The sequence below is a fragment of the Anolis carolinensis genome, chromosome 1, assembly GCF_035594765.1.
Source record: "Anolis carolinensis isolate JA03-04 chromosome 1, rAnoCar3.1.pri, whole genome shotgun sequence".
Classification (NCBI taxonomy): Eukaryota; Metazoa; Chordata; class Lepidosauria; order Squamata; family Dactyloidae; genus Anolis; species Anolis carolinensis.
The window spans coordinates 351590491-351602944 of NC_085841.1; the positions used below are offsets into that span (position 1 = coordinate 351590491).

The following is a 12454-nucleotide window of genomic DNA, read 5'->3' on the forward strand; positions in this document are numbered from 1 at the left end:
TTTGCTCCTAAAGGCAAAAACTGCCTGGCCCTTGTGTTTTACGGGCATTTTTGAGTTCTGTAATCTAATAAACTCTGTTACTTTGAATCTTGTGGCGTTCTGTCCTTGACAGATTGCCCAACGCCCATAAAAAGTTTATTGCAGCAATAAACCCGTCAGGAAGACGATGGATGAGTTAAGGGCCAAAGTAGACCAATTGCAAACGGCTTTTACCGTTATCCAAACAGCTCAGGCTGTGAAAGGACATGTTTTGACTCCTGAACGCTTTGACGGAACCAGGTGCAAGTTGCCAACCTTTTTGGCACAAGTGGAGCTTTATTTTTCTCAGCTCAGTGCTCATGCTTTTCCTACAGACACTAGCAAGGTGGCCTTTATTTTGAGTTTGTTGACCGGTCCCGCAGGACAATGGGCCACTAATTTAATTTTGGGAAATGACCCAGTCAAGGACAATTTGAATAATTTCAAAAAGTTGTTAACTGATACTTTTGGGGATCCTCTCCGCACGGAGAACGCTGGGTGGGCTCTGTATCGGTTGAAACAGGGAAAGGGGACTGTTTTGGATTACTTAAATAAGTTTAACCTGTATCGCCACCAGCTGGATTGGGGGGAAAATGCATTCATGCTTTTATTTACTGCCGGGTTAAGTGATATGCTCCAGGATGAATTAGCACGCTTGGAGCCGGCTGAAAGCTGGGACGCCTTAGTAGCTAAGGTGCTGCGTTTAGACGCAAGGTTCGAGGCTCGTAAACACTCTAAAGCAATGTGTGCGCCACCTATGCATGTAACCAAGGCACCAGTGGTAATGGGGGAAGAGCCCATGGAGCTTGGGGTATTTAAAAAGCTGTCTACAGAAGAAAAGAACCGTAGGAGGCAGCTGGGGCTGTGTTTGTATTGTGGGAATGCTGGGCATTTTGCCAAAAATTGTAATGTGAAACCTTCCCAGCTTTCGGGAAAAGGCCAGCCCTAGTGCGACGTGAGTCCAACGCACTAGGGCTCCTCAAGCAGTCAACTGAGGGGAGGAAGCATGTTTTCGTACCCATTACATTATCTGTTGGGGGAAGGGAACTTGTTTCTACTTTGGCACTGCTGGACTCAGGGGCTACGGTCTCCTATGTAGATATTGAGTTTGCTAAGAAGCATGGCATTCCTAGAGTGCGCAAGGCATGCGACGTGTGGGTGGAAGGAGCAGATGGGAGACTGCTGGAGACTGGGGTGGTTAACCATGAAACCTCAGCAGTAACGTGGGAGGTGCAGGGAGTAACGGGAACGTTTGTGTGGGATATTACGAGCTTGCCTAGATATGATGTGATCCTGGGGATGGATTGGCTAGCTGTAGTAAACCCACATGTAGATTGGGCAACACGTAAAGTGATCTTAAAGAGGCAGGATTGTTGCACTCTAAATGTTACTCATTCTGATATGGAGGGAGTGCCTGCTGAGTATGGGGAGTTCTCTGATGTATTTTGTAAAAGAGAAGCGGACAAATTACCACCGCACAGGCCATATGATTGCGCCATCAAGTTGGCAGAAGGTGCGAAACTGCCAGCAGGGAGGCTGTATGCCTTGACTGTACCGGAAAGGCAAGCTTTGCGGGAGTTTCTAGATGAAAATTTAGCCAAGGGGTTTATTCGCCCATCTAGTTCTCCAACTGCGGCACCGGTATTCTTTGTAGCCAAAAAGACTGGGGAACTTAGGTTGGTCTGCGATTATCGGATCCTAAACAAATACACCATTCGGGATAGGTACCCGCTGCCTTTAATCTCGGAACTGTTATCAAGGGTGCAAGGGGCTAAGGTCTTTACCAAGCTTGACCTGCGGGGGGCCTATAACTTAATCCGTATACGGGAAGGGGATGAATGGAAGACGGCATTTAACACGTGTTTCGGATGCCACGAGTTCCGAGTCATGCCTTTTGGGCTTTGTAATGCTCCTGCGGTATTCCAGAGGTTCATGAACGATGTGTTCAGGGACCTAATTGACCAATTTTTAGTGATTTATTTGGATGATATCTTGATTTTTTCTAAGGACGAGAAAGAACATCGTCAACATGTCAAGCAGGTTCTGCACCGACTGCGGGCTAATGGGCTTTTCGCCAAGGCTTCCAAGTGCGTCTTTCATGTGCCTGAAGTGGAGTTCCTAGGTCATGTAGTGTCAGGTAGGGAACTTAAAATGGACCCACATAAGGTTGACGCCGTCAACTCATGGCAGGAGCTGAAGACTAAGAAGGATGTACAAAGGTTCTTGGGTTTCGCTAATTACTACCGGGAGTTTATTCCGAATTTTGCAAAGCTCACGGTACCTTTGACGCAGCTTCTGCGCAAGAAACAGCCATTTGTGTGGGGGCGGGAAGCTCACGAGGCGTTTCTACAACTAAAGTCTAGTTTTCAATCGGACAACATACTAACCCATCCTGATGTTGACAGACCGTTCGTGGTAGAAGCGGACGCTTCTAGCTACGCGTTGGGGGCTGTATTGTCTCAGAAGGATTCCTCAGGGACCTTGCGTCCCTGTGGATTTTACTCGCGGCAACTAACACCCTTCGAGCAGAACTATACCATATGGGAGAAGGAGTTGTTGGCGATTAAGGTGGCGTTTGAGGTGTGGCGGCACTGGCTTGAAGGGGCACGGCACCAGATCGTGGTCAGATCTGATCACAAGAACTTAGAGCACTTGCAAACAGCAAAGAAGTTAAACCAGCGTCAAATCCGCTGGGCTTTGTTTTTCTCCAGGTTTAACTTCAAGGTGCAGTTCGTGGAGGGGAAGGCAAACTTGCGGGCCGATGCTTTATCCCGCAAGCTGGAATTTAAGACCAATGAGCAGGTAGTATGTCAGACCATCTTGCCTACTGCCTCTCTGTGTGTTGTAGATAATGAGCTTGGGTTACATGACCAGATCCTTGAGGCTCAGAAGGATGATGTGTGGACTCAGGAGCAACTGATGCTGCTCTCTGCAGGTAACCGTACCATACTGCCGCATCTCCAGGATCAAGACGGGGTATTGGTGCGTAGGGGGCAGGTTTACGTACCAGTAGGGACCCTCAGGTTGGAGGTGATTAGAGCCCACCATGACGAACCCATGGCTGGGCACTTTGGCAGGTTCAAGACCGTACAGCTTATCACCAGGAGCTACTGGTGGCCAAAGATGCGGCAAGACATTCTGCGCTTTTGTGACAGCTGCGCCGTTTGTCAGCAGAGTAAGACGCCTGTTGGGCGCCCTAGAGGGTTGTTATCGTCTTTACCTGTTCCGGAGAGGCCATGGCAAATCATTTCCATGGATTTTATTTCAGATTTGCCTAAGTCTGGGGGTTATACTTGTATTTGGGTGGTGGTGGATTTATTTAGTAAACTGGCTCATTTTATTCCTTGTTCAACCATTCCGGCGGCCCCTACGTTGGCCTTACTATTTACAAAGCACATCTATCGTTTGCACGGAGCACCCGAGGTGATTATTTCAGATAGGGCTCCGCAATTTGTGTCACGCTTTTGGAAACACTTCCATGAGTGTTTGGGGACTAAGTTAAACGTGTCTTCAGCTTTCCATCCGCAAACGGATGGACAGTCGGAACGGGTTAATGGGCTCTTAGAGCAGTATCTGCGTTGTTTTTGTTTAGATCAACCCACGGCTTGGGTAAAGTGGTTACCGGTGGCGGAATTTGCTTACAACAATGCGGTGCACACGTCTAGTCAGCATACGCCATTTGAGCTAACTTATGGTTTTCACCCACGGGGAGGTGTGGCGCCGTCGACCAATGTGGTCTCTTCGGACCCTGTGTACCGCTCTTCGGAAATGGCTGCATTGCATGATGTTGCCCGTCGCTTACTGTTGGAAGCTAAGGCAACGCAGAAGACTCAGGCTGACCGCCACAGGCAGGCAGGGGAGGAGTTGGAAGAAGGGGATTTGGTGTGGTTATCTTCCAAACATATTAAACAGGCTGGGGGAAAGTTTGCGCCTCGGTATTTGGGTCCCTTTCCTATCGTTAAAAAGATTTCTTCTGTTGCGTTTCGTTTGCGTTTACCGTCTAGTTTAAAGGTCCATCCAGTCTTTCATCGTTCGCTGTTGAAACTTGATACCTCTAGTCGTCGTGGTGCTATAGCGGAGGGTATCACTGCCACTTCTCCGCCATCGGGGGAGGAGGCCTTTGTGAGAGGGGATAGTGTTATGATTGAGCCTCATGGCTCTGTTACTGACAGACGTGGGCGTAAGACTCCTCGAGAGTCAGATACTCTCGAGGAGCGAGAGAGAAAAAGACTGCGAGACATATTTGCAGCACCATCTGACGAGGAGTCTTTCGAAGGGTTTACGGAGAGAATGGAGGAGGGGCTGGTTAGCTCAGAGGAGGATGAGATGGATTGGACTCGGGTAAGGGAGGAAGTGGGTGCCACTGGCCATGATGGGACAGAAGATGAATGGGGACCTTCAGGATTAGACCCATGGTTTAGCTGGAGGGATGGGACGGGATCCACAGCTGGAGATGCTGTTGGGCGTAGTCAGAGGTGTTCCAGCTCTGACGAGGAAAGTGATGAGGAAACGCCCGGGTTAAGGAGGACAGCTGACAGTGATGAAGATTTGTAACTGGCATAAAATGGGGCTTGAGAGCAATTGCAAATTGCGTTGGGCAAGGTAATCTGGGCAAACGCTTGGGATCCGTGTGTGTGTGGGACGCTTCCCTGAAGACTTGTGTGCTTTCCTGTGCTGTGACGTAAGTTGATTGGAATCCAGGGTCAGACGGCGGGAGGGATTGTGTGGGCATTTGTTTGTGCAAACCTGTGCTTACTCTTATTAGCTTGACCTTCCGTCGTCTTCTTGACGGACGCCATCTCCTGCTTTGAGAACTCGGACTGAACTGACCACGGCTTGTCTTCCCCCCTTCTTGGACTTGGAAAAACTACAAACGTCTGCTTCTGGCTTTGATCTACGGAACGGAACTGGTCTACTCAACTGCTACAATCCTTGGCTGATTTACTCGTGTTGGAGATCCTGTCTGCTGTGTGTGTGGGGGAGCGACGCAAGTTACTCTAAGCACAGTGTTGGCAGCAGAGAGGAATCTGCTGCCAATTAGTTGCATTCTTTGTATCTTTTGTTCCTTGGCTTTCGTTTCGTTTATACCCAGGCTGAAGCAAGCAGTTTGTTTTTACCCGGATTAAACTCCGGTTTAATCCGGTTTATCTTTTGAACATTTACTTTTGCCCCTTTTTGCTCCTAAAGGCAAAAACTGCCTGGCCCTTGTGTTTTACGGGCATTTTTGAGTTCTGTAATCTAATAAACTCTGTTACTTTGAATCTTGTGGCGTTCTGTCCTTGACATGAAATGCATGATGAGTGTGCAGACAGATCCAGCTTCAGGTAGCAATGCTAAAAATTATCTTTTCTATTGACTCTGGATAACCACTGGTGGTTGAACTGGAAGGTCCTGGCCTTCATTAGGTTCAGTTTAAACAGTTCAAAATAAGTTTCTAGTATCTGAAAGGGTAACATGTCCACATTTCTGCACTTGGTTTGATATCCAGGGAAGCTTTGGAGTTGACTTACAGGAATAGGCAGCTGGGTGACTTCCAGTCACTTTACAGTTCCCACAGTGGTCATGATATCTTGCATTCATGTGAGACATTGTTCAGACTGTCTGGAGTGTGCCAGGTGGCCTACCCTGGCACATGGCTGGAAAAGCCGAACAACCACAACATAGCAAATAGAACTAGATAAACTTCTGAAAGCAGGATGGCGGGGGAGGCATTTGTGACATGGAAGTCTCGCTAGATCCATTCCTGCCAATCATTTAGACATCTATCATCGGTTTCTGAACAACTAAAGTTTGAGCCCATCAGTGTATATTGCTTTAAGCCTAATTACCATGAACGATGCTTGAATATTACAGTGATTGATGAGCAGTAAGTGCCTGTGGCTTCTCTATTTCTGTCTCTTTCATTTCCTCTCTTACTTTCATTCACTCCACCCACACACTGCCTGTGCTTATTGTTATGCTTATTCAGGTTGAGTATCCTTTATCTGGAATTCCAAAATATCCAAAATCCAAAATTGTCCACATGAATGGCTGAGATAGTGACATCTTTGCTTTCTGCTGCTCATGTATACAAACTTTATTTCATGTACAATATTATTAAAAACACTGTATAAAACTGTCTTCAGGATTTGTGTATAAGATGTATATGTAACATACATGAATTTCTCATAGAGTTGGGTCCCATCTCTAAGATACTTCATTGTATATGCAAATACTGGTATTGCAAAATCCAAACAAATCTGAAACCCAAAACCCTTCCAGTCCCAAACATTTTGCATACTCAGATGTGATGTGGGAGCTGGACAACACTAATTAATTATGGCCACGTTTCTCAGTTTCGTTTACTCCAGAAAATAAGAGGATGTGGGATTTTGTCAGGATGCGTGCGTGTGTGTAAGAAGAATTAACCTTCCTTTCTGTATTCCATAATCGCCTTCCGTTGTTGTTGTTGTTGTTGTTGTTGTTGTTATCTTTATTATCTTCATTTCTATCCATCTTTCTCCCTATAGGGAGTCTAGGTGGCTGACAATAACATGACGCAACCCAATACAATATAAAAGCAAAGCAAATACATTTTTTAATTAAATATTTGTGACATGAATACAAGTTAAAATACAGTAAAGATAAAATAAAAATACAATTACAATTAAATATCCCCCAAAATCCCACCCACAACCTCCCTCATTATCTCTCAATGCAAATAGTAGTAGTAGTAATAGTAGTAATAACAATAATAATGCTTTATTTATATCCCGCTCCGCTCTCCCCTTGGGGACCTGTTGAACCACTCCTACTGTCAAGAAGTTCCTTCTGAAGTTCCATCAGTATCTAGTTTCTTATGATTTAAAACTAAAAATATCTTTTAAGAATATACAGTTTCCTCTCTGACTTTATGCATTAAATACCATAAGGCCCCCATATCTTCAGATCCTCTATCTACTGTTTCATTTATCTGTGATTAGGGGAAAATGACCTCTAGGAATTTTTAGGCCTCCCGGTTATTTTATGGGATGATGTCAAGGACAGAACGCCACTAGATAAGATTCAACACAGTTTATTAAAGGTACAGAACCAAAAATGCTCGTAAAAAACAAAGAGCTAGGCAAACACTCGCCTTCAATATGAAAAGTCACTCAAAAACGGTTCAAAAGATAAACCGGATTAAACAGGAGTTTAATTCGGGTTAAACCAAAAATGCTTACTTCAGCCTGGGACCTTAAACAAACAAAAGCTGGTAAACAAAGATTCAATAGAACATAAATACTGGCAGCAGATTCCTCTCTGCTACTAAACAGCTGTGGTTGAGCAACTAAGTTGTTACTCCTCCGTGCAGCGGGCGAACTCCGGGTCCAAACACATCAATCAAGGGTTGCAGCGGTCAGCGGGGTCCCAATCCGGTCCGAGGTCGATTACCAGGTGCAGGCGTCTTAGGTTCCACGAAATCCTCCGATAGGCAAAGAAAGGGTCGTCCAAGATCGTAGTCAGTCAGTCAGTCAGTCAGTCAGTCAGCCAGTCCAGCGTCAATTCCGAGTAGGTAAATAATGTCCGTCAAGAAGACGACGGAGGTCCAAGCTAATAAGATTAAACACAGGTTGCACAACAAAAGCCCACACAGTTCCTCCCGCCGCCTATGCCCAGTGTCCTTGGTAACTTACGTATTCAGCAAACGAAACACACCCGTCTTCAGGAATTTCCCAACAAGATCCCAAGCGTCCGTCCAGATTACCTTGCCCAACGCAATTAGCCCTGGATTCAAGACCCCATTTTATGCCAGTTTACAACTCCTCATCGCTATCAGCTGTTACCCTAATTCCAGGTGCCTCATCATCATCATCCTCATCAGAGCTAAAACATCTTTGACTACGCCCCACAGCATCCCCAGCTGTGGATCCCGTCCCATCCCTCCAACTCGTCCACGGGTCCAATCCTGCAACCCGCCAGTCGCTTCCCATGCTATCATTACCAGGAACACCCAAATCCTCCCTTACACGAGTCCATTCCATGTCATCCTCCTCTGAGCTAACCACCTCTTCCTCCATTCTCTCAGTAAAGCCCTCAAAGGAGTCTTCGTCAGATGGTTCTGCAAAGATGTCTCGCAGCCGTTTCCTCTCTCGCTCCTCAAGAGAGTCTGACTCTCGAGGAGTCTTACGACCACGTCTCCCAGTATTGGAGCCATAAGGCTCAACCATAACAGATGATGCACTGGGAATGGAAGTAAGCTAAGCTAACGTACCCATAGTTTCAGGTAACAGTGGTTTCAGGTAATTATATCTCAACAACCATCTGAATAGACTGCTTCAAATCTACTCCCAGGGAAGCCTTTGTTATCCCCCTGCACATTCTCATCATCCATTCAGAGGTACCCAGTGGTCTTCCCTGCACAAAGAAATTACAGTGAGAGTTGGAGGATGAAGGAAGAATCAGATGGCAAAAACCTTAGCGGTAGAACTTGAAGAGATGGAGGCTATCTGATATCACCCAGTTCTCAGGACCAAAACTGATGGCAGTGGTGGGAAACCTGTCTCTGGAATTCAAACAATATTGTTATCCCTACCTTAGGGCCCGTTCACAATATACTGTACAATTATAAGATTCAGTTTTTAAAACATTAGCTGTCTCCTGTGTTCTCCTGGGGCTTATGGTTTGGGACTAGAGATCTGTGTCTGAGAATAGTAAATGCAGTTATGGTGGAATCATAGCACCATAATTGTGTAGTGCGACAGAAGTCTTCAAATTAGCCCCTGGGGATGGCATGGCAGAGTTGGAGGACCATTTCTGGTGCCTTCTATGTGGGTCTACACTATTACCATTTTAGAGAACTATTATTTATTATCATTTACAACATTTCTATCCTGCCTTTCTCTACCCCAAAGGTGACTCAAGGTGGCTTTACACATAGGCAGATATTTGATGCCTTAAAAACAATGTACAATTAAATGAGCATTTAAATAGAATAATAAAATACATTAAAACAATTCGATCACAATTAATCACGTAATCCACAAGCGTAATCCGCGCCGTTACTATAGTCCTTGCACATTATTCCATATCTATCCACAAGTGGCTGTTAATTTTGATGGTAGTGTTTGACTGTGACAGGATCCTCCTTCCCCAGTTTTTCTTTTCTGGCCTTTCACATCTTTGTGGTTGTAGTGAGATTCCATGTGTCTGTGTTTATCACTGCCAGATTGTGTTGCATTCACATCCACGGACACATTGACAATCCCTTTTTGTCTGTAGTTGGAGATCCACTTCCTCTTCACACTTTTATAAATCTGTTGGAAAAGATACCTCAACTCCAGAGCTGGAAAAAAGCATTTCATTTTCCTTTCACTTTGTAAGTACATGGCAAAACTTGTTTAACCTCTGACTTTAAGGCTGTTAATTGAGTAATTAAAGATTTAGTGGAGTGATATGGATCATCTGTAGATGTGTGATTTTGCTAATTAATTTATCTTGGCAAGGCTGAGTCTGTTCAGCCCCTGCCTCTTCAGCAATCAATGCGTGCTCTTGCAATTTTTTCCTCTTGTCGGAGTGAATCACATTATTTTGCACAGTATTTTGTTTCTAGTGATTTCAAGGGCATTGCTGGTCTTTTGTCTTTCATTTTTTGAAACAGTGGTTTGTATGAGTATCTCTAGAGAAAGCAATTAGTTTTACAAAAAAACAACAACAAAAAAACAAAAACAAAACTCCACACACATACCCTCTGTCCTGCTGGAAGACCTAAGGATTCCTAGAGAGAACAGATTAATCAAATTTCAAAATAATTCATTCTGGAAACATGAAACCTATAAATGGGGAGGGCTGGCTGTACTTCAAAAATGTACAGAAAGATCATACACACAAAAATGAATGTAGGAGAAAGTGAAAAGGATTGATTCATTCATCTGCCAGTCAAGATGAGGTTTATGTGCAAGTAGCTGCTCTCACTGCAAAGGAATGTGTGAGCAGTGCATCTTGAAAGAAGACCAGTGTGCCCCATGTGGAGGCATTGCTGATAAAAATAGTTGTACTCTTTCCCTTTTTGTAGTTGGATGACATCTCCCTCCCACATTATGAGTCCAATACCTCCAGGTAATAAATGTAAAGCAGTGTATATAACTATGCAAAAGCTAGCATGTCACCATAGGAGATGGTTGTAAAACAAGATCTATGGCGGCATGGAATTTAAAGTTTGGTGGCATCCTGGGGAGTATTTAATTGCATTTGTGCTTCATTACAACACTGTCTCTTTTTGGTTAAATTTATTTTAACTAATTAGTTTGAAATGTCAGAGTTGTATTTCAGATGACAGAAACATCATAGATTATCATGTGTGCAGCCATTAACCCTAGTGACAGATATGTATTATGGCATCTAATCTAATTAAGCATTTTAAAAAAAGTCCTGGATGCTACTTTTAGCAGCCCAAGTACATGTAGAGTGACTTGTATCAAGCCCTCCACTTAGAAATCACAGGGTGTCCATGCTGTGCAATTAATAGAGGTTTGACACCACTTTAACTTGCATGGCTCCACCTTGTGTAATTCTGGGTTTGAAGTTTGGAGAAGCATTGAGAATTCCTGCTGTAGAACTCAGGGGAGAATAGGGGTGACTTCTACAAATGTCACCAGAATGCAAACCATATAATTGCCAAGGCTGGAACCAGGGCAGCTAAAGTGGTATCAAACTGCTTTATTTGTGCAGTGTGGATATGCCTTCAGTTTGGGCTGACTTTCATTAGTAATGTCCATGGGTTACATTTTTGCTCATCCCTAGAAACCATAGTGGGATTGATACCATATCTTATTAGTCCTTCAATTGAACTGGTTAAAATTTATCAAGTCTATTTTTAAAAACTTCCCCATAGTAACCTTCCAGATTTGGGAATGAGAGGAAAATAATTATCCAGTCACTCACATGACAAAATAAGAATAAACTCCAACTGTTATCCAAGCGGCAAAGAAAGAGAATGGCGAGAGACAGTGGTGTACCCTAGTGTACAATTGGAACCAGTGTCTGAGGTCACTTTGCACTGCCTTGTTTTATGAGCATTGTTGGATACCTGATGATAATAGAGATGCTGCCATGGGAAAGGAAATTAGGTCCTTCACCCCTAGTGCTGAACATTTCTTGTACAAAGCATTTTGGATAAAGAAGACTCAATCTGAAATATGAAAAACCAAGGAATGGGTTGTTTTCCATTGTTCTCAGACTTCAAAAAGCTTTGGTGTGGTTGCTAATGGGTCTTCAAGTTGATTCTGATTTATGACAACCCCATCACAGGGATTTCATGGCAAGGTTTATATAGAGGGAGTTGCCATTCCATACCTTTGAGGTTGAGAGAGTGTTGATTTGCCCAAGATCATGCAGTGGGTTTCCTTAGCTGAGTCCTAGTCCAACATCTAAATCAGTACATCATGCCAGCTTATTTTAAAAGATTACTCACCAGTTGATAAGTGATCTCACAGCACAGATAGAGACTGGAGCAGATGAACTCAAGCAAACCAAGATGCCAATGCTGTCCTCATCTGCTCAATAAAACAATGAGAAGACCTTACAGAGTCATGCAGTACATTAGGGGTTGAGCTCATTTCTAATCATTGGACACATTCCAGGGATGGAAATCAGCACAGCCCTTAACATAATGGTTGTTTGATTCTGACTCCTAACATCCAGAGGAGGGCAACCAAAATGGTAAAAGGCTTGTAAATCATGCAGTATGAGGGGTGGCTTAGGGAGATGCATAAGTTTATCCTGGGGTTAAAACCATGTTTAAATATTTGAAAGGATGTCATATTGAGGAGGAAGCAAGCTTGTTTTCTACTGCTCTGGAGAAAAGGAGACAGACCAGTGGATTCACACTACAGGAAAAGAGATGCCACCTAACATTAGGAAGAACTTCCTGATGGTTAGGGCATGTTAAATAATGCAATATGCTGGCTCGGAGTGTAGTGGAATATTTTTCTTTGGAGGTTTTTAAACAGAGGATGGATGGCCCTTGTGGTCTCTTCCAAACCAGTTAGCAATATTACATAGTGATATTATTTCCATCTTTCTAACCCATCAGGCAGTCCTTCTCTGCTTGCTGTGTGTATATACATTACTTCCCACAGAAAATTTGATGGGAAAAGAATATTATTTTGTCATTTTCTCATACTGAAAGCAAGAACTCTTATGGAGGACTGGTGAAGTTCCCAACAGACAGCATTTCTCATCAAGAATGAGAAATGTAGGAAGTAGTTATTCATCTGCATAGTCTCTAGTGATGACCCCATTGCACAAAAATGAGAGGTTTTGTGAATATTCTTCACATACTTGAACTCCAGTAATGATCCCATTTCACAAGATATTTTACAAATCTTATTCATAACTTGTAATGGTGATCCTGCTGCAGAAACATGAGACGTACAAATATTCTTCAGATCTCTGGCCTTCAAGGATGACCCCATTG

The 12454-nt window shown here is 43.9% G+C and overlaps 1 protein-coding gene and 1 long non-coding RNA gene across 4 annotated transcripts in view; one reads left to right on the forward strand and one right to left on the reverse strand.

The window, feature by feature from the left end:
* Window positions 1-12454, forward strand: part of kif26a (kinesin family member 26A) — a 212271-nt gene that overhangs the window by 103358 nt on the left and 96459 nt on the right. The window lies entirely within an intron of this gene.
* LOC134295579 (uncharacterized) lies at window positions 7057-8867 on the reverse strand. The gene is made up of 2 exons (XR_010002210.1): window positions 7674-8867; window positions 7057-7590 (listed from the first exon to the last, which is right to left on the reverse strand). It is a non-coding gene; the product is annotated as an uncharacterized LOC134295579 (long non-coding RNA).